Genomic DNA, 21,870 nt, shown 5'->3' on the forward strand with positions numbered 1-21,870 from the left:
AGACAGTCCCTGCCCTCAAGAGTTCACAATCTAATGGGGGAGACAATAAGCAAACATGCACAGACAAACTATATATAGGATAAATAGGATAAAATTAAGAGGGAAGGCACTAGAATCATTCTTCTCATATTCATATTTGTTGGAATTCAGATAGAAACAATGCTGAGACTAGCTGCTATACTAGTTTTCTTTTATGTAAGAAATTTCTTCCTGTAAAAGATGGGATTTTAATTAGGATTTAAAGGAAGACAGGGAAGTCAGCAGGTGGAGTTGAAGAAGAAGAGCATTCCAGGAATGTGGGCCAGTCAGAGAAAATATCCAGGGCCAAGAGAAGAGTATCTTGTCTAGGGAACAGTAAGGAGGCTAGTGTCCTAGGATTTAAGATTACCTGGTGAACAGTAAGGTGTAAGAAGATTGGAAAGGTGAGAGGGGGCTAGATTATGAATGACAAAGAAAGTATTTTGTATTTGGTCCTGGAGACAATAGGGAGCCACTGGGGTTTATTGATTAGGGGAGTGTTATGGTCAGACCTACATGTTAGGAAAATCACTTTGACGGCTGAATAGAGGGTGGATTAGGGTGGGGAGACATATGTGTCAGGCAGATTCACTAGCAAGCTATTGCAATAGTCCAAGTGTGAGGTAATGAGGTCTTGCATCACAATGGTGGCAGTGTCAGAGGAGAGAAGGGGGTAGAACTGAGAGATGTTGAGAAGGCAAAATTGATGGGCATTGGCAACAGATTAGATATGGGGACAGAGTGAGAGATAGTGAGGCTTGAAGGATGACATCTAGTTTGTGAGGCTGAGGAACTGAGAAGATGGTATTGCCCTCTATAGAAATACATGAGGTAAGAGGGAGGGGAAGGTTTAGGGGGAAAGCTAATGAGTTATATGCATCAATGATATTAGGTAACAATTAGATAACAATTCAACCTATAATAATGAACTGGTTCCAGTAGTTTATGGGTTGAGTTTTCAAGGATGACAACAACAATGATAATGATTTTAGTGTCACTACGGTGTAGGAAGGCACTATGGTATCATGGAAAGGGAACTAGCCTGAGAGTTAGGAGACCTAAGTCCAAGTCTGTTTTGTTAAAAAACAGAGCAGTTCTGTGACCTTGGATATATTGCTCTCTCTGGACCTCAGTTTCTTCATCTGTGAAGAGGGAGTTAGACTAGATAATGTCTGAGGCCCCTCCAAGCTCTGACATTCCATGACTCTGTGAATCTCTATGCTGTATTTTTGCTACATATACTTTGGAAATACAACAGCCCCTAAGTAAATGCAAGCTGCTTATCACTGGTTATTTATATGAATGAAAGCATTTATACCTCAGCTCTTCCTCTCATCTTTCTGCTTCTTCCTTTGCCCTAACATATTCTGTAAATTAAGGCCATTGTTCAGTTAACCATATTTTCTTGCTTTCAAGAAAAGGAAGCTGGAGAAATTGATTCAACATCCAGCTCGCTGATTCAGCAAAAAAAAAAATAGCTCATCCTCAGGAGTTCCTTTTAAATGTTTCCCTTTAATGAGGTGACAAGTCACAGAGAGGTACAGAATGGACAGAGAGGTGAATGACTATGTAAATGAGCTCTTTTTCCCCCTCCAGCCCCAACCTCCACCCAAGATGAGAACACCTGAACTGGCAGAATTTTTCTCTCTTTCTTTTTATGATGGTATACTTAATTTTCTTGGCACATATGTGTACATGTGTGTATATGTACACATGCGCATGTAGTAGTGCCAGCTTCCCAAAATCACCAGGACTTCAAATGTTCTGTGTATTGCTCCAAAACCATATTGCATTCCAGTTATTTCAAGTTCCTCTGTCATTCACTTGGTCTTTTTTTTTTCCCCCTTCAGTGCTTTGAAAATAAGGCATCACATGAGAAGTTTTCAGGAAATGATCAGACCAAATAGGGCATTAAACAAAATGCATTATTGAAGGTTATTCTACTGCTTAGAGCATATTCACTCTCAAATGTGCTTTCTCACATAAAACTGTAAAAAATAAATAAATAAGTAAAATAAAAGGCAAACCATAAAAGGCAGTACAGAATCATTATGTTTTCCAATATCCCGAAATGCACAGGGAGAAAGTTCGGCTTTTAATATTTCAAAAACAGAACACAACCATTGCAGGGTGATTTTATAGAATGTTTTTATGTGTGTAACCCATATGCCTTAGCTACATAAAAATGTGTATTTCTATTGTAGGTCTAAGACAATTCTACATTTATCTTTTAAACTTTGATGCCAGAAACTGTCTAATTCAATTGTTGTTGTTGTTTTATATTTTAATTAACAAGAACCACAGTGAGATGCCTTTACTTTTTTGAAATGGATCTTCTTTCAGTCACTAGTTTTTCCACTTGATTCAGTGATGTGTTGGTTGGTGCCTGTGTTCCCCCCAAATACTCAAGACAGTTTCAGAGGACCTCAAACCAAAGAGGCATTCTTGAATTTTCAATTTTCTTTTCACTCACACTAAAATTTGTAAGCCTTCCTCAACACAGTCAAGTGTCCTACTTGGGCCTGGCCTTTGCCAATTGTTTGTTACAGGGGTAATGAATTTGTGTGTGTGTGTGTGTGTGTGTGTGTGTGTGGTGTGAAAGTGTTAGTGTGTGTGTCTAAACATCCAAAGCCTGAGCTTCTGTGGAATAAAAATGGCAGCCACACTCAGGAGTGCTCAGAGCATGTAGGCAGGGCTCTCACTGGGGATGATTAATTGTCATTCTGAGAAGGGTCTCAGGACATGATGATTCTTTATCGGAAATTGAATTAAAATTTGACACTTCTACAATTTTTTCTTCTTTGTAGTGAAATTTTCATTTTTCATCTGTTGGCCAAATAATTCCAAGTGCAGTCATCCTGAAATTAATCTTGAATTAATTTTTAAATCTACTGTCTTCTAATATATAATTTACCATAAGAAAACCCAGAGCAGTCAATCTTTCATTAGAGATGGGGTGAGAAAGGGTCAGCAGACACTCCTGCCGTACTAAAAATAAAGGCCCCACATCTGGTATGGGCTGATGTCTGGAATTGTAATGCAGAGACATCCACTTACTCGGCCCGCTGAAAACACAAACAGCAGAATGGCTGCATGTTGAAACATGAACCAGTGTAAAAGGAACTTCAACCCAGAAACAGACTGTTTGTATATGTAGTCAGTCTATTAGCAAATGTGCAGGCCTGGAGTCTCCAAGAACTAGAGTTTCAAGTTGATCTGTCACACGTTTAACAAGCTGTTTGTAATGCAGTCCATTTCATGTAGAAAAGGGGAGGGGGCAGGGAGGTGGAATCATTCCTTCAGGTATAGGAAGGATAGGTTATTTTATATATAGACTACACTCGGGTTTTGCACGTCTGTGCACCAGAAGGGTCTGTCCCATGGTGGGGAACAGAAGAGTTTGTTTTGAAGTAACTTTTACTCTTGAGAGAAGTCTGAAAAGAAGTTTGAGGTAGTAGAAGGGAAAGGAAGGAAAGCAACAACAATGCTTATTCTCTTTTATTCTAGAAATAGAATCTGTTGTGTCAAGAATAAGGACCCGTTCCTTGCACATTTCCACTGCTACTTCTAGGTGGAGCATACTCAACATAGAGATGGCACATAGGGTACATACAAAGAAATTTATTCAAATAAAATGATCCTAGATGTAGGAGCAGAAAGAAATTTAGAAATTTCCAAAACTAATTCCCCATATTTTTTTTCAGAGGTAGTAGGTAGTTCAATCCTATGATTTCAATGATGTAAAGAACTAAAAGGTATGTAAGCTCCCTCCACTGATGCAAGATGAGTCACTCATCTGGTAAGTGACTCATCTGAATTTTACAATTTTAGAGAATCTTCTGGGTCACTGAGGTTACGTGATTTGTGTCAAATGGTATGTATGAAAAGTGGGACTTGAAACCAAATCATCCTGATTCTAAGACAGAGGTTTCTAACCTTTTGTGTGTTATAGATCCCTTTGACAGTCTGGAGAACCTTTGGATACCTTCTCAAAGTAATGCCTAAAAATAAAATCCTATTACATAAAAAATGAAATAGGTTTACAAAGGAAATCAGTTATATTGATATATAGTTATCTAAATATTCAAACAAAATATTAAAGAAAAACTTATAGATCCCGTGTTAAGAATCTCTGTTCTATGGCTTTGCTTTTTAATGAAACCTAAACAGGGGACACTACTTCCTCACAGTCACCCAGGAAATCTGGTAATATTCTACCATTCTGAACATTCAAAGTTATGCATGGGGATGGCCACTGAATGTTTTCATTATGGCATGTCTCATGAATACCAGTTTTGTAACCTACAAGAGATATGGGATATCCATATTTCACCTGGTCTTAAACAGATTGAGTGACTGGGACAGGTTGCTACTTCAACCTGTTTCAATAATTTGGGTTCTTTTTCAATGAGATAAATTGCAACCTATATTCATGTGTTCTCACCATGTAGTACTCCATCCAACATGCTAAGGACTTTCTCCAATGATCTTCTCCTCCATTGCTCTAGGGGGGCCCTCAACTTTAATTCTTTGGCAACTTGGAGATTCATGACTTGTGGCCATACAATATCACCATGAAAGAAGGGACTAATGATGTCAAAATCACAGATTCAATTCCTATGGAGACAACTTACCTTATATCAGAGGAGGAACGTGGTTAGGTAGAAAGAGGATTAGGTTTGGAGTTAAAGAGACTGACAATCAACTGCTGACTGTCATTGCTATAGTAGTTTTGAGAACACAAACAAGGCATCATCCTCTTTAAGGCTCAGGTTTCTCATCTATAAAATGTGGCTAATAATATTCACAGTTGTTCTGTCATAAAACAATAACTAGAATGGTATTAATAGGCAGAAGAAGGAGAAGGAGAAGAAGGAGGAAGACAAGGAAAAGGAAGAGAAAAAGAAAGAGGAAGAGGAGGAAGAGAAAAAGGAAAAGAGGAGAATGTTATTATTCCTCCTTTGTTTCCAAAGACGACCAATGACACCATGGATGATGTTTTGAATTGTGCATGGATTGATTTAAGTGAGACAGAGTTGCACATAATAGTCAGCCTCCCTTTTTCTTCCAGAGTCATTGAGGCCTAGTGGCAAAACAAAAGTCAGGACAACTGGTGATGGCCCAGATGCAGTCCGACCAAGCTCTAAGGACTCCACAGTGCCTGCTTCAGCAGCCTTTCTAGCCTTGGGGACAGACAGCTCTCATCTGCCCATTCCACGAAGGGAAGTCTAACTCACCAATGGGTTTGAAGCCTTTCAGTTACCCTCAATTTGGCTTAGCCCATCTGCGGAGACACTTTATCAGGGTGTGGCCACTGCAGATGTTACAGCTTCTGGGAGACACAGGTGAGAGTTGAGTGAAGGTGGGCAAAGAAGGATGAGCAGCCCTGAAAAGTGCTTGGCAAGCTCTCACACCAGAGGTGATAGTTCTGCCTGAATACCCCACAAACCCTTGGAGGAGCAGAGGGAGAAGGAAAAAGAAAGAAGAGAAGGTAGAGGAAGAGAGGAGAAGAAGGAAGAGGAGTGAACAAGCACTTATAATGTGCCAGACACTGTGGTAAGCACTGGAAATACAAACATAAGCAAAAAGAAAGATAATCCCTGCCCTCAAGGCGCTTACATTCTATTGGAAAAAGACAAATTCATGAAAGGAACTGAAAAGCTGGGGAAGGTGAGAAAGTTTCCACACAATGAGGTTCACTGAGAAAGAAATTCAGAGAGAGGAATGAATGAGTGAACACTGGGATTTCCTTATGGAGATTCTGGGAGGAACTGACCATTCAGAAGAATGGGCAGCAGGAGAGTGACCTTAGAAGCTGAGAAGTTATCTTATTTGATCCTTACAACAACCCCATCAGGTGAGGACAGAGTTTAAGTAACTTGCCCAGGACCACACAGCTAATCAGTATCTGAAGCAGGATTCAGAATCAGGTCTCCCTGTCTCCAAGTCAAATAAAACATTTTCTTAAGTTTATTGAAACTGGAGTCATTATTAGGAAAGAAAAACTCTTCCATGGTTGTAGACAATGTCTCTTCGAGTTGGGAGGCAATGCAAAGGTAAGCTAGTCCTTCCCTCTTATTCTGAAAATGGGGAAACCAAGGTCCAGAGAAGTTGAACGATTTATCGGAGGTCCAAAACAAGTAAGAGTCAGAGCCAAGACTTCTAATTGCCTATCCAAAGCTCCTTCTATCACAACAGTTTCACAGCAGAAACAAAGAACTAAGTTAAAATTTGGCTTTTGTTGGGGGAATTTCTCCAATCCATGCCCATCTTCATCAGCTTCGTAACAGTAAGGCTCTCAAATACTATTACTACAAGCAAATAATTTGGAAATAGAAATGCAAAAAATTCTCAAACTATTTCACTCTGCTGGTAGGATTGGGTGTGTGACTGTAGTACTTCACATGCTTCCGCTGAGGGGGAAGGCGTTAGTGAGGCGGAGAAGGAGGGGGGAGGTGGTGTGTGGGAAAGCCCAATTTGTTTATCTAGACTCTTGGGCTGCTAGGAGGTTGGTTTCTGTTTATGCTTGTGTTTTCCATGAGAGCTGTTGAACAAGGGTGCCTGGCCTGTAGTTATTGGTATTTATCTCTCTGCCCATTATAGTTTTCCTCAAAAGACACATCCAAAGTCAGCATGAGATTTGGCTATATTTATATATTTTTTAAAAAGTCAAACAAGGCAAATAAACAAAAAAATAATATGACTGCCTGTGAACTGATCTATAAAAAGGATAGCCCTAGCACAAAATAATCAATCAATCAATCAATCAATAAGCATTTATTCAGTACCTACCACGTGTGCCAGGCACTGTGCTAAGTGCCAGAGTAATTCTAGTAATTCCAATCCTAAATAGCTGTTACGGTGATACAACACTTAAAAAAAGAAAATTCAAACCCCTTTCCCCCCCCCTGAAAATATTGAAGGGGTTATAGGATTTAGAGCAGGAAGAGATTTCAATCTATCCCCTTCATTTTACAGGTGAGGCTACAGAAGCCCAGAGTGACTTAGGTCACAGCAGGAGTTAGTGACAGAGCTTGAACACATTTTGAACTCTTCAACACATCTCTCTCCTGTTTTTCCACTCTATGACATAATCCTTCTTGCCTCACTACGCCTGTTCATAGGAGCATAGATCTGGAACCAGAAGAGACTTCTGATGCCATCTAGTACAATCCCCTCATTTACTGACGAGGAAACTGAGAGCACAGAAGTACCATGACTTGTCCACAGTTACATAAGCAGTGAATGGCAGAGCTAAGATTTTAAGCCAGGCTCTCTGCCTCCAAATACAGCATTCTCTCCACTATTCTGTAAGGACTCCTCTTAAAGCAGAGGTTCCCAATCTGGGGTGCATGTACCCCTGAGGGTACAGGAAGTTTGTCAAGGGGTTATGGGGAATACTTGATAAATAGATATATTATCCTATTGAAATATTCCAAAACTAGTTGAGTTAGTATAAAAAAATATATATTGTGGATTGAACTAACTGACAAATAGTTAACTTTATGATATTTCAAATGTTACATACTAAATGAAGTTTTCTCAATGAAAACTGTATTAAACTTAGGTACATATTCATTCCAGACTCTAGAATTTATTTTCTTTCATATTGAAAAGGGAATGAAGGGAAAGTTTATTGAAAGCAAAGGGGTTAATAATAATAATAATAATGATAGTAAAAACAATAATAATAGAAACAGGGACACTAAAAGTTTGGAAACCCCATGGAGCTTTTTTGTATCATGGATCCCTTGAGCATTCTGGGGAAGCCTATGGCCCCTTTCTCAGAAAAATTGCATAAAATAAAATATATAGACTACAAAGGAAAACAATTATTCTGAAATAGTTATTAATACATTTTTTAAAAAGTTAATGGGCCCCAGAGTATGAGATGCCTTTGAGAACAAGATAAAAGCTCTCTCTCTCTCTCTCTCTCTCTCTCTCTCTCTCTCTCTCTCTCTCTCTCTCTCTCTCTCTCTCTGTCGCCCTACCCTGCTGAACATAAGCATGAATATATTTTACTTTGTTTTGCTAATGGAATAGAAACAAGCCAGGTGGAATCGAGGACTGTTAAAAGGAGAGTCAGCAGGCTTTTAATTAATTTTCTTATCATCTATAGCTGCATACCAAACATGAGAGCATAAAACAGGAAGATGCACAAGCAGTGATACATAGAAAAGGCAATTGAATCGGGGGAAAATTACTCCTAAGCCAAGGCATTTGTCACGTCTCAGGTGAGTGAAGAGAATGCCTCTGTTTTCATGTATTATTTGATACTTCGATGGCTGACATTTGGGATTTGATTCTGTTGGTGGATGGATGTGGTCATAAAGAGTACTTCAGCAAATACAGCTGAAAACTACAAAGTTAACCTTGGGCTGTGGGCACAGCTAATAAAAAACAGGCTCACCAGAAAAAAAGAAAAAAAATCCACAGGAGGCACATCAGGTCCTGCCTTGATTATTTTAATGGAAGTTTTCCATTTCTCAGGTCCATCAGAAAGCTCCTCCCAGCCCTGTGCCAGGGCAAATGAATCACAGAATTATATTGTCATAGAGTAGGAAAAAGTTGGAGAGGTTATTTAATTCAACCTGTACTTGAACTGCTTCACACTATCCATGATAAATGGTCATCCAGCCTGTACTTGGAGACCTGCAATAAAAGAAACTTCCCAGGCAGTAAACTCCATTTTGCATAACTTTGATTGTTAGAACAATTTTTCCCCTTCTCATCAAGCTGAAATCTGCCTTCCTCTTACTTCTACTCATTGCTTCTATTTCTGTCCTCTAGTGTTAAACCAAGACAGATGGTTCTAGCAGTATCTTCTTTAAGCTTTATGATCAAGTCAGCTCAGGTCAGTAGGAATTTATTAAGTACCTACTCGGTACCCGTCACTATGCTATTTGGTTTAGTTGGGAGGGATTATAGAGATGATGTATTCTGAGCCCACCATTGTACAGCTCAGTAAACTGAGGTCCAGAGAAATAGGCTTATTATAGGGCTATTATGTAAGAGTCAAAATCTGAATCCACATCCAATGATTCCAAATTCTTCAGTCTTTCCAATGTATTATCTCTTTGATCTTTTGAAATTAGCTGCCATTTAATCATATTCATTACATTAATAAATAAATATTTACATTTAAAATCATTAGTAAGATATTATTGAATCACAGAAATGTTATCGAGAGGTGTCAAGGCATGCAGATAGAGCACCAGTCAAGGAGATAAGAAAGGGACAACAGAAGAATCTGGGCTCAAGTCCAGCTGCTCATATAGACTAGCCTTGTGGCCAGTGGCAAATCATGTGACCTCTCTGTGACCTGAGGTAATTAGACAATTGTAGTGTTAAGCTAAAGTTCTACCTCCTACGTGGGGCCATTCTACATCTCCCTAGTTTGAAGACTCTTCTAAAGTTATGCTGTGCATATTTTGTATGAACTTATCTGTGGACATATTGTATTCCTTCCTCTGGTAGAAAGCAAATTCCTTATTACTGTGTAATATTTCATTTTTGTCTTTGTATGTCTAGTACCTACCCCGGTGCTTGGCATATAATAAGTGATTAATAAAGGAATGTTTAATGAATCAACAAATATCAAGTGTTACTATGTGCCATCTACGGGGCTAGATTCTGGGAATACCAAATACGAAAAGAAAAAATTCTTACTCTCAAGAAGCTAAAAATTCTAATGAATGAATATGAATTAATGAACAAGTTTAAACATGGATCTGCATTGGTGGAGGGTGTTTAAACACTGAGAGGGGCCCACACCAGAGAAAATCACAGAACTAGACCAAAAATAACCAAATAAATAATCTAACCAGTAAGTATTATTATTAATCATTTGTATTAAAAATGTGATGGCTTATATTAGTAGCTTTTATTAATTATCTATAAGAAATTATATATATATATTTCAGAAAATATGAGCCCCAAATCCCTGTGATATTTGCTTTCGTGCAATTTTTTTTTCTGATTTTTCTTCTTTTCATCCATATGCCACTCTTTTTACTTTTCTTTCCTATTGCCAAGATTAAAATCGCACCCAGCCCTCACGCTAGTTAAAGGGATTAGAGGCTAAGGAAAAATCAGGTCAGAGCCAAGACTACAAACTCTGCTTCCTCTCTGTTTCCTCCTAAAACCACAGAGCTGGAAAGGCAGCCAGGACAAAGCCAATGGGGTCTCCATTCCAGCAGGCCTGCTATTATTTTCATTATGTTTCTCTATTGTCCCTATGTTGGTTTGGTAAATAAACATCAAAATGTCAGCATCCCATTAACTTGCTGTCTCCATTTGATTTATCAGAGCCATAACGAGCTGACAAGAGGATCTGAAACATTTTATTCCCTTTCACTGCTGGTTTCACAAAGTCCAGAAAGCAACTTCATCAAGTGGGGGAGACCTCAAAAGCCTGTGGTAGATCTGGCAATGGCGAGGGGATGGTTTAGATTAGATGACAGGCAGTTGCCTTTAGTGGAAAGACTGCTGGACTCACTCAGAAGATCTGTCTGGGTTCATGTCCCAGACATGGTCTGAGTATCTCTGTGTGACCTTCTGTAAATCATTTAATTTTTCTGGGTCTCTTTCCTCATCTGTAGAATGGGCATAGCAACATCTGCCTTGTTTGTTTCCCAGGATATAAATAGAGATCAAATGGATGGTAATAAGCTGGCATGTATAGAATGCTTTAATGCTTTTGGTCACACGACTCCTAAGATTAGAGGGGAGAATTAAACTTAGATCTGTCCTGACTACTAGTCAAGTTATTCATCCTTACACTATCTTAATGGGAATTTCAAGTATTGTTGCAGGCCATCAGCTGGCATATATTGGAGTATTTAATATTTAAATAGTAATATACATATATTACCTCATTTAAGCCTTATGAGTTTGCCCATTTCTACAGAATAGGAAATGAATGTTAAATGACTAGTATTAGAATTGATACTGGAACCTAGTTTTTTCCTAAACTTTCTACTTAATAATGATGATGATGATGATAATGAAAATAATAACAGCTACCACTTCTATTATGCTTTAAGTTTTGCAAAGTGAATTACAAATATCATATCATTTTATCCTTACAATTACTCTCAGAGGTAGGTGCAAATAGATTGCTGTTACACTGTATGGAGAATGGATGTGGATATGCTTCAAAAATTATATAGCATTACACAAATATAAGGTATTCTTATCAGAAGGTCCTTTCTACTTCTATATTTGTAATCTATGATTCTAAGATCCTATTGGTAATTTTTCTCCTATGAGACCTCTAATGCATTAAGCTATAAACTCCAGTCTAATGGATATATGATCTCATCAAAGTGGGCCCTCCCTCCCTTCAATGATACAGACTATGAACCATCCATGCCTGCCTATTTTATGTGACTCTCATCCATATCCTGCATAAATCTAATAGACAGGGTACACCCAACATCCTGGGGCCCTTTCTCACATTGTCTTGACATTATATGGATACCAGTAGAACACACAAGCTGCCCATCTATTGCTCATTCCACATGAATGGCCCATCTTTTTGTTTTGTTTTTCTGGTCATACACTTCTTTATATGCTTTGTACTGTTTCTCCTGTATAATTCTTTTTTTGTAAAGTGCTGCAATCTAGTTACAGTGGCCTTGTACCTTTCTGTTATCCTTTAGGTGGTACTTAGCTTCATTGGATTGGAAATTTTGGTGCTATATAGCACTATCTGGTGCCTAGGACAAATTCAGTTGGGATAGAGAAACAAAATACAGCTAACCACGACTGGATACAGCCATTCCAGGAAAACTGTGGAAGCAAGTAGGAACATGGGGAAGTAGTAGAAAAGGGGGTGTGGTCATGGGAGACAAGAGGGCTAGAGTCATTGTGGTACTTCATGGGACATAGTAGGGGCAGCAGGAAGACTTTTGTGAGGATAAGGATGCCTTAGAGCAAAGCTCTGGTTGTTTTGTCCTTGTTAGAGAGTCATCTGTGTCCTAAGCAATTCTGCTCCATGTCTTCTTGTAAATGCTCCATAGGTATTCCACTCTACATGCTGGAGAACTTTTTCTGTATCTCTTAATATTATGTAACTACCAATGGTCTATATGTTCATCCATTATGCTCCACTGTCACCACATGATTGGCTCATCTCTTTTTCTGTGATACATCTCTCTGAAGATATCCCAAGTATTTAGTGAATTGAATTGAATTTGCTCTTTATGGGCTACTACTTACTAAGGCCTACTATGTGCTTCTCCACTGCCTTTTGAATGACCAACAACTTTAATATTTCAGTGGTATTCCTTGTAGCATACAGCATCACTGGAAAATATATTGGTGTTAGAAAGATGAGACTTTCAGTGCCTGAATTTGTCTTGCTTGCCTATGCATATTAGTTACACAGATTTTGTTTACTTTCTTTCTTTCTTTTTCCCAGTTTGGGGAAGTGGTAAAGAGAGAAAATAGATTTTTGTTAACTGATAAAAAAAAATAACTAAATTAAATTTTTAACAAGACAGGCAAAAGATAAGCTGTTATAATAGAATCTTTATGCTAATTATATACCATTGTCCCTGCTAAGAAGTATTTTTTTAATTGAAGTAACAACACATACACCAAAGAAAACTACATTAGTTAGCTGAAAGTAATGCCCTAATGGGATAAATGAAAAAAAGATTAAGAAGCTTAAAGAGAGTGTTAGTTTATGTTTGCCCACTCGTGGCTCAGAAAAGAGTAAAGGATTTAGTAGTTCTGTATTGTGTTTCGGTCTACCCATGTTTCCTACTAGTTCATTGGTTAAAAACTGATTAATACTTAACTTGCAGCTTCAGTTATCAATCTAGAGCCGTAAAGGACCTGAGAAGTCATCTACAGCAATTATCTGCATTTTACAAGGAAACTGAGGCTCAAAGAGATTAAACTACTTGCCTTAAACTAGGTGAAATCTCCACACCAGTAAACATTATTATTTCCACAAAAGCATGGTGATTCTATTTTAATTTGGAAAGTACAATGGATCTGAGATCAAAAGACCAAGGTTTTAATTTTGGCTCTGACCTTGACTAGCTAATTATGTAACCTGGGGAAGTCAATTTCATTCTCTGGATCTCTCTTTCTTAGTTAATAAAATGAGTCAGTTGGCCTAAGTGATTGCTGAGGGCTCTTCTAGCTCAAATCCTTTGATTCAGAATAGGAAAATCTAGATCAGTGTAGGAAACACGTGGCCTCAAACAATTTGTTCTGTGAAGTGTGGATTCAGTCAAAGGGCCCCACTTGAGAATCTAGAGGGCCACATGTGGCCTCAAGGCCCCAGGTTCCACACCCCTGATCTAGATTCAAATCTTGATTCAACCATTTAATACCTATGTGCCCTGGGTCAAGTCATTTCTCTCTTTGAATTTTGATTCCCTTGTGGAATAGGTTGGAATAAATGCATTTTGTGCTTCCTTAAATATCGAAATTACATTATGCTCTGATGCCAGGGTCTTCAGTAAATGTCAGAAATTCAAAGCTGCCATAAATACTGCAAGTGAGTCCCTCAGTGCAGCCAAACTGCAGGGGAGCTGCCTCTCTGATCTGGAAGTGCATATGTGACCGTGGCTATAAAACCCATCAGCAAGGGCTCCTATATGCTTGTTATTCATGACCTGGCTGATTCCCAGGTTCGTTAAGAGAGTTATTTACAAAGCAATGCCTCTGAATAAGACAGTGCTAGGGAGCTCACTCAAATCTCTTCTGCAGAAAAACTTGTCTCATTCAAGGTCTAGATGTATCTTGATAGGTGTGTGTGTGTGTGTGTGTGTGTGTGTGTGTGTGTGTGTGTGTGTGAGAGAGAGAGAGAGAGAGAGAGAGAGAGAGAGAGACAGAGAGAGAGAGACAGAGACAATGAGATACACAGAGAAAGAGAGGCAAAGATAGAGATAAAGACAGAGACAGATACTGAGAGACAAAGACAAAAAGTGATACAGACACAAAGAGACAGAAATAGAGACAAAGAAACAGAGATAGACAGACAGAGGCAGAAAGACAGAATCAGACAGAGGCAGAGAGATAGAAAGAATCAAAGACAGAGAGCCAGTATTAGTTAATATTGCCTTGGTGACCTAGGAGAGTAGAGTTCCCTAGTAGAAGCCCGTTGACCTCTGTGTGCTGGATTGGGGGAAAAGGAGATAAAAAAGTAAGACAAGGTGGTCAAAGACAGAATAAAAGTGGCAAATAAGTGTAATCTATGGCCAAGGCTGGCTCCCTCCCACAAGACTAGCCCTGGCTTTGAGCCCAGGTGGACTTAGGTTTAGTCTTAGGGAAGTGTATTCCAAAGAGATGAGTGAAAAGACTCATCTCAAAGTGATCTCCCTGCTTTATGTTGCTCCTTCTCCACACTGCTAACTCCTCCACATTCTACACACTCACAAAGTGATCTTCCTTAAGTTTTTCTAAATCTTCTCTCTCCTTAAGCTTCCTACACTTCCCTAGACCCCTTTTAGATGAGGCTCACACTCCTTTCTTTATTGGGAAAATTGAGGCCATTCCACATTAACTCTATCTTCTTCCCTCTCTTCACCTCAAGTTCCCTTTATATCATCCTCCCACTCTGCCCTCATTTTCCCCAGTCTCTGACAATAAGGTCATTCTCATTGCCAAAGTCAACTCTTCTAGATATGCCCATGATCCAATCTCCTTTCTTTTTGTTTTTCTAGTTCACCGCATCAGCTCCCATGTATTTAATTTTCATTTGTGTGTTGATGATTTAATACACACACACACACACACACACACACACATACACATCCAGACCCAGTCTCTCTTCCAAGCTTCAGTGCCACTTTACAAATTGCCTATTAGTTATTCCACACTGGATTCCCTGTAGAAATCTCAAACTCAACATGTCTAACGCAGAAATCATTATCTTTCCCACCAAACCCACTCCTTTTCCAAACTTCTCTATTTCTATCAAAAGTATCACCATTCTTCCACTCTCCCAGATTCATAACCTCAGCATTAACCTTAACCTTAAATCTTCACTATCACCCCATATCCAATCAGTTGTCAAATCTGCCATTTCTATCATCACAACATCTCTCACATCTAACACCTTCTCTCTCTACACACTATTGCTTTATTTCAGGCTCTTATTATTTCTTTCCCAGATTACTGCAACAACCTCCTACGTGGTCTACCTGCCTCAACTCTCTTCCTGCTCCCCTTAAAGTTAATTTTCTATAGGGTTGCCAAAATGATTTTTCTAAAGTACACACCTGATCACGTCACTCCCCTACTCAATAAATTTCAATGGCTCTTTATCACCTCTAGTATAAAATATAAATTTAACTGTTAGGTTTTTAAAGCCCTTCACAACCTTGTCTTAACCAATCTATTGAGTTTTATTTTATATTACTCTCCCTCTCAAAGTCCACCATCAAGTCAAACTGCCAGTTTTTCCATTATACACAGGTAATACCCCATCTCCTACCCCCATGCCTTTGTACTAGCCATTCCCCCATACCCGTAATTCATTCATTTTTTCTCTCTGTTTCACAGAATTTGTCTCTTCCATTAAGATGCAGCTCACATAAACCCCTTTCCATGAAACCCTTCCTGATTCCCAACTACTGAACCATATTATATTTCACTACACTATTTGAATTTATTTTCTTTATATTTACTCTCTCTATATACCTATACATGTACTTGTGTCTTCCATTAGAATAGAAATTCCTTTCAAATAGGGGCTGTTTTATTCATTGTATTTTAACCCCCAGTACCAAGCACAGTGCCAGCCCATAGTAGGTACTTAATACTTGTTGATTTACTGATTTCTTGTAATCTCTGGCTCATTGACCCCACCTCAGAGTTACTTAAAATCATCTATAAGATAACTATTTCCTCCACCACAGAACAAATGCCTAAAATACAAAAGATAAATAAACTTGTATTAACAAATTCTTAAAGATGAGAAAAAAAACCAACTCATCACCTATCCAACTTCGTAGTATTTTTCAATAGATACCTCCCATTCACCTCAGCAATATACTATAGGAGGAACTAAGTTGAGATCTGGCAAGCTTGAGTGTGGCTTGGAGTGATTTCTAAGTCTTTTCAGCTGTGGCATCATCCTGGTGGTAGGCATCTTATCTTTCAAGAAGCTATAGTTTAAATAACACTGGGCAACAAGCCATTGGCTCTTTGAGTTGATGAGGTTACCACTGGCTAAAACTGTCTGTTTCTCAGGATTGTTATCTAGTGACCTGGGCTCATGGAAAGAAACTCACACCAGAAGAGTTAGTCAAGGACTTGAAGTAGAGAATCTGGTTGATCTAATTGAGTAGGTGTTCTTTCTTCCATTTGCCATGTGCATTCATTCAGTCACAATTGCTATGGAAGGAGAAAGGGGAGAGAAATACCATACCGTTTATTGGAAGTTCAAGGGAGAGCTGCAGTTAGCTATGTCCCCACACAGGGGCTTTCTTGAAAGAAAGCCAAAAGCTGTTTCTTCTTATTCTTCATGGTCCATAAAGAGAGAAACTCTTCCTAGATCCTTCACTAATTGTTTTTGGCATAGCCTCTGGTCATGAAGTCATGTGAGTATCAATTAGATACTTCTGGTCACATATATCTTTTAGCAAGTAGCCAGAGCTTATGTCCCACTGTACACAGTCAATTTGATTGAGTTGAACTCCACAGGCAGTGTACCAGTCCAGCAAATCAGGAGGTTCCTTTGATTACCTCTGTTGAAGCAAGAAATTGAAACTCAACGTAAGTTAGAAGTTAGTAAAAGAGCTCCTTGATTGTAAGGCATCTTGGTTATAGTGGATAGAGTGTTAGAACTGAAGTCAGGAAGACCTGAATTCAAATCTGCCTTCAGACACTTGTTAGCTGTGTGGTCCTGGGCAAGTGACTTAACCTCTGTCTGCCTCCCTTTCCTTATGAGTAAAATGTAAATAACATTAGCACCCACCTCTCAGGGTTGTTATGAGGATCAAATGAGTTAAAGTGCTTAGCAAACCTTCAAGTGCTATGACAGTGTTAACTATTATTATATCTACAATGCATTTGTATCACCAGACTTAGACAAATTACAGTCTGAATACTGAAAACATTTAGATGACATGGTGCCAGTGATCACTGAGAAATGGCAGAGAATAAAAGAGGTCTTACAAGAACAGAGAAGGGAAAATATTTCTATTTTTTAATATATAAAAGAGGATAGAGGATACAAACTCTAGGCTAGTAAACTTGATTTGGATTTCTAGCAAAATCCTAGAATACATCAGTGGGATCGTTTTTACACACTTTAAAGAGGAGGCAATGACGATAAAAGACTAACATGACATCCTCAAAAGCAAGTCAGGACAGATAGTCTCATTCGTTTTTAGGCAGTTATTGGACATAGACTAGGGAAATAATATAGATACAGTATAACTGGATTTCAACAAGGCATTTCACAAAATGTCTCATTCTATCCTTGTGGACCAGATAGAGAAGTGTGGGCTAGGCTGATAATAAGTTAGATAGATTCAGAAATGGCTGAATAACTGGAACAAAAAAATAGGCCTGGGAACAAACTATGTCTAATTTCTGAAGGTCACCCTAGCTAAGTGGAGACAGAAGACTGGATACTTAGTGATGAATTATTTGGCCAAGAGAACCCGTGAAAGAAAGAATATTACAAAAGTCTACTCAATTTTGTGTACACTCCTTCCACTTCCACAATGGCAGAAAAAAAGGAAGTTGGTATCAAAAGTTAAAGTTGTTTTCAACTACTGACAAATGTTACTATAACTGATGATCCTCTAAATCTGAGATCCTTATCTAATGACCAATGAGTGGGCACAATATGGAGGCACAGAATTATATAAATCTTGACATTCTGCCTTGATCTGACCATTGGCCTAGATTTTGGAAAAGCAAATTACAGAGGGTTCTGGGAAAGGATAGGTAAGATCCACAGTTTAAAATTCTATTGGTAAAGTCAGCGCAAGAAGGATGGGAGTTGTTAAGAAACAATGCTGGTAAGCAATAACAAAGGCAATAAAAAAAAAGGGTATTGGGGTGGGAAAAGATGGAGAGAGATTGGTTGGTTGGTTTTTAGCTCTATTCTGGAAGAGAATAGGACTAAACAAGGGAAAGGACAATTTAAAACAGACAGGACAATTATCACAACAATATAGTTGTGCAATTCTTATTCAGTCCTTTTGTCTTTGCCAAGGAGAATGAATTTTGAACTAAAAGGGAAAAACAAGAATGGCTAATGAGGACTTGATGCCCAAGATAAGTAAGGAGGTAGCAAGAAAGTACATAGCTGCTATTGCTACTGCTCAAGTCACTTGGTCAAGATAAACAACATGCTATAGTACTGGAAAAAATGGCAGTCATAATTACTGAAATGTCAGGGATCTTCAAAAAATCATGAGGAATGGGGGAAGGTAGCATATGATTTGAGAAAGCCAAATGCTGTTCCAGTTTTCAAAAGAATCAGGAGTATAGAGTCTGAATTATAGGCCAGAGACCATTGCTTTAACTTCTTGTCAAAATCTTGCAAGTATTATTAAAGGAACGATTAGCAAACATTTAGAAAAAATAAATGGTGATCACCAAGAATCAGCACAGCTTCATCAAAAATAGGTCATATTGAAAAAATAAGATACTAAGGAAATAAAAGATAGTAGAGAAAGTGTCAGCCTCCCAGTCAAGATGATCTAGTTTCAAGTCTCCTTCCTGGTTTCCTTTAAGCCCCAACTAAGATTCCACTTTCTATAGGAAACCTTCTTCAACCCCTCTTAATTCCAGTACCTTCCCTCTGTTAATTACTTCCAATTTATCTTGTATATAGCTTGCTTTGTATATATTTGTTTAATGTTGTCTTCCCCATTTAATTGTAAGCCCCTTGAAGGCAGAGGCTGTTTTTGCCTCTTTTTGGATCCCCAGTGCTTAGCATGGTGCTTGGTACATAGCAAACACTTGATACATGTTTACTGACTAACTGATTGGAAGATCTAGAAATTCTACCTATGCCTCCAGTGAATTTAACACCTTCTTAAGTCTCTGTGGGCTCTAGAGATCCATTTCAGGTTTCTTCTATTCAATTAAACAAACATTTGCTGAGTGCATAGTGTAATACTAGGTGCTGGCTCTCTCATGAGTTAGTGGAAGTGCTAGGGTATCAAGGAAAGAGTTCAAGCCTCAAAAGGCTCTGCAAACTTCCTAGATACACCTCCAGGAAGAGAGCACAGTCCAAGACTGGACACTTCAAGTCTGTATGCAATTGTCTTTGTACTTATCCTCATGATCTCTGGTTCCTGCTGGAACCAGTAGGTTCCACTTCACACTAGTACTCATTGTTCAGTCTGACTCTTTGGGAGCCCGTTAGAGGTTTTCTTGGTGAAGATACTGGAATGGTCTGACATTTCCATCTCCAGCTCATTCTATAAATGAGGAAATTGAGGCAAACAGGGTGAAGTGACTCGCCCAGGGTCACATAGTTAGTAAGTGGCTAAGGCTGGATTTGAACTCAGAAAGATGAGGTTTCATGACTCAGGATCCTCATTCTATCTACTGCACCATCTAGTTGGCACATGGAAAATGGAACATAGTTGATTCTCGGAGTAGCCAGATTCAAGCTTTATGAGATTCTCAAGAATTCCTCTATAGATCTAGTGAATCCATGTTTTCCTCCTGCCCTATCTCTTCTGTGTCATACTCTTTTGTCTGACCTCTTAGCTCTGGTTTTGATTCCTCTCTAGCAATGCAGAATGGTTTTATTAATGGAAAACTTCTCGGATCATTTCTTTCACTTTCTCCAGGGACTCTTCAGTGTCTCTAAGGTGCTAGAGCAGTACTGTGAAACTGAAATAGAAAGGATCCCTGCAGCCAAATTTTAGTTCAGAAAACCACAAATTAACATTATCTATGTTGCATTGTATTTTTATTTATTTTGCTAAACACTTTCCAATGACTTTTTAATCTGGTTCCTGGTGTACTCAGGAGTTTTGTGGGAGGAGTGGGTGACTGCTCTATAGGAGAGACTAACTCAAAACTCCAGAATCTGCCAATACCAGGTAAATCATGGCTTCATGATTACTTACAAGATCTTGATTTCTGAATGGTATGAATACTGAGCCCAAAATTCAATAATGATCAAGATTCCCTGAAAAGGTAAAAATGTAACATACATCCAAAATATTTATTATGCACACTAGATGATCTTTGCTGCCCAAGAAAGCACTGGGCATTTAAATGACATTTTTTCAAAGTACTTACTTTGGCAGAGAGGGTTATACATGTGAGGCCTTAGCTAGGGTGGCTAAATTGAATTTTCTAAATATTTGGATGTAAATCACTGTAGTTATTACCCATACTTAACATTCAAATGTACAGAGTCAATGGCCGTCTGGAAGATTTCATTTTCTACAGAGTAATATTAATAATGTCATATTCTGTGGAAGCTGGACAGCCTCTTAAAATTTACAGTTGCTCCATTTGCTCTATAATTGAAAGGCTCAAATTACAAACCCCAGAACACTTTGCTTCAAGCACAAGAAGAATCTATGCTCAGGTTGGCGATCAGACCACACTGAAAGTCGCTGATCATGGACACTTGAGTTTGTTTTCAACTCTGTTCACTTTTCACTGACAATACTTTTAAAGTATTGGTTTCTTGCCTCAAGTAGAGACCTTGGAAACCAATTCTTAATTAATTTACTTTAAAATTGGATGTCTACAGTAATTCCACTAAAAATATAGTAGAAAAAGACTCCTCCATTTGAGATCAGTGAAGCTGTGCTCAGATTGCAGTGCCTTCAACATAAAAATATTATGCATGGGATGCTACACTTGAATAAACCAATATCCAATTCTGTGGAAATAAATGATTCCTGTTAAATAATGGTTGAAATAAATGGTCTGTTTTTGTTTAAATTTTACTGCTGGGAGAGGAGGTTACCAGTTGACTCTACTTCTTTTTTCTCTATAAAAAAAACTGCTAATTTTTATGCCAGAGAATAATTAATATTTAATCATCTTTTATACTTTATGTCCTCACTAATGGGAGTAGTGCTACCTCCTATACCCCAGATTCCCAACCATACATGCCTTCTTATCATGTACTGTTGTTGTTGAGTTGTTTTCAGTCAGGTCCAACTTTTGTGATACCATTTGAAGTTTTTCATTTTTTGGCAAAGATACTGGAGTGGTTTGCCATTTCCTTCTCCAACTCATTTTACAGATGAGGAAATGAGGCAAACAGGGTAAAGCGACTTGTCTAGGATCACACATCTAGTAAGTGTCTGAGGCCAGATTTGAACTCAGGAAGATGAGTTTTCCTGACTCTGGGCCCGGCACTCTAGCCACTGTGCCACCTGCCTGCCCCATGGACAGCCCTCTGGAATACTCTTGTCCACATCCTCCCCAAAGTCCTTTACCTGCTGTTTACCCACCTCCCAAGAGACCTTCCTCAAGATCTCTTGACATTTTATGGATACCAGCGCAACATGCAGGCCATCCACAAGTTTTCTCTCAGTCTCACAACCTGACAATCCAGTCATGCATCTCTCTGTTAATATTGTTTATATTGCTTCTGTTATGTAATTCTTTCTTGGTAACATGTTGTAGTGAACTTATGACCACACTGAACCCCTTCGTTGCCCTCTTGAGTGATATGAAATCTTAATTCTCCAGAAGATATGATATCCTGTGACTGGTGGCCATATAGCATCAACTTGGGGAAAGTGGTGTTAAAATATAGACCTTTCTTTCAAGGAGCTTAGGATCATCACAAACATTGAGCAGCTCCCCAAAGGTAATCCATCCTGCTCTTGTCCTTCTATTCAATTCTAGACCCAGTCCATTATCCATACACAGTTCCTATCC

General features: G+C 38.6%; 1 long non-coding RNA gene across 2 annotated transcripts in view; it reads left to right on the forward strand.

Moving 5' to 3' along the window:
* Window positions 1-700: 700 nt before the first annotated feature.
* Window positions 701-21,870, forward strand: part of LOC110212721 (uncharacterized) — a 29,613-nt gene continuing 8,443 nt past the window's right edge. Inside the window, exons 1-3 of one of the 2 annotated variants that reach the window (XR_002325742.2) lie at window positions 701-849; window positions 8,138-8,252; window positions 8,809-8,872. This is a non-coding gene — a long non-coding RNA (uncharacterized LOC110212721). The remainder of the gene's footprint in view (window positions 850-8,137; window positions 8,253-8,808; window positions 8,873-21,870) is intronic. The other variant, XR_002325743.2, reaches the window with a different exon arrangement.

This window comes from Phascolarctos cinereus, unplaced genomic scaffold (assembly GCF_003287225.1).
Source record: "Phascolarctos cinereus isolate Bilbo 61053 unplaced genomic scaffold, phaCin_HiC Scaffold_2;HRSCAF=192, whole genome shotgun sequence".
NCBI lineage: Eukaryota > Metazoa > Chordata > Mammalia > Diprotodontia > Phascolarctidae > Phascolarctos > Phascolarctos cinereus.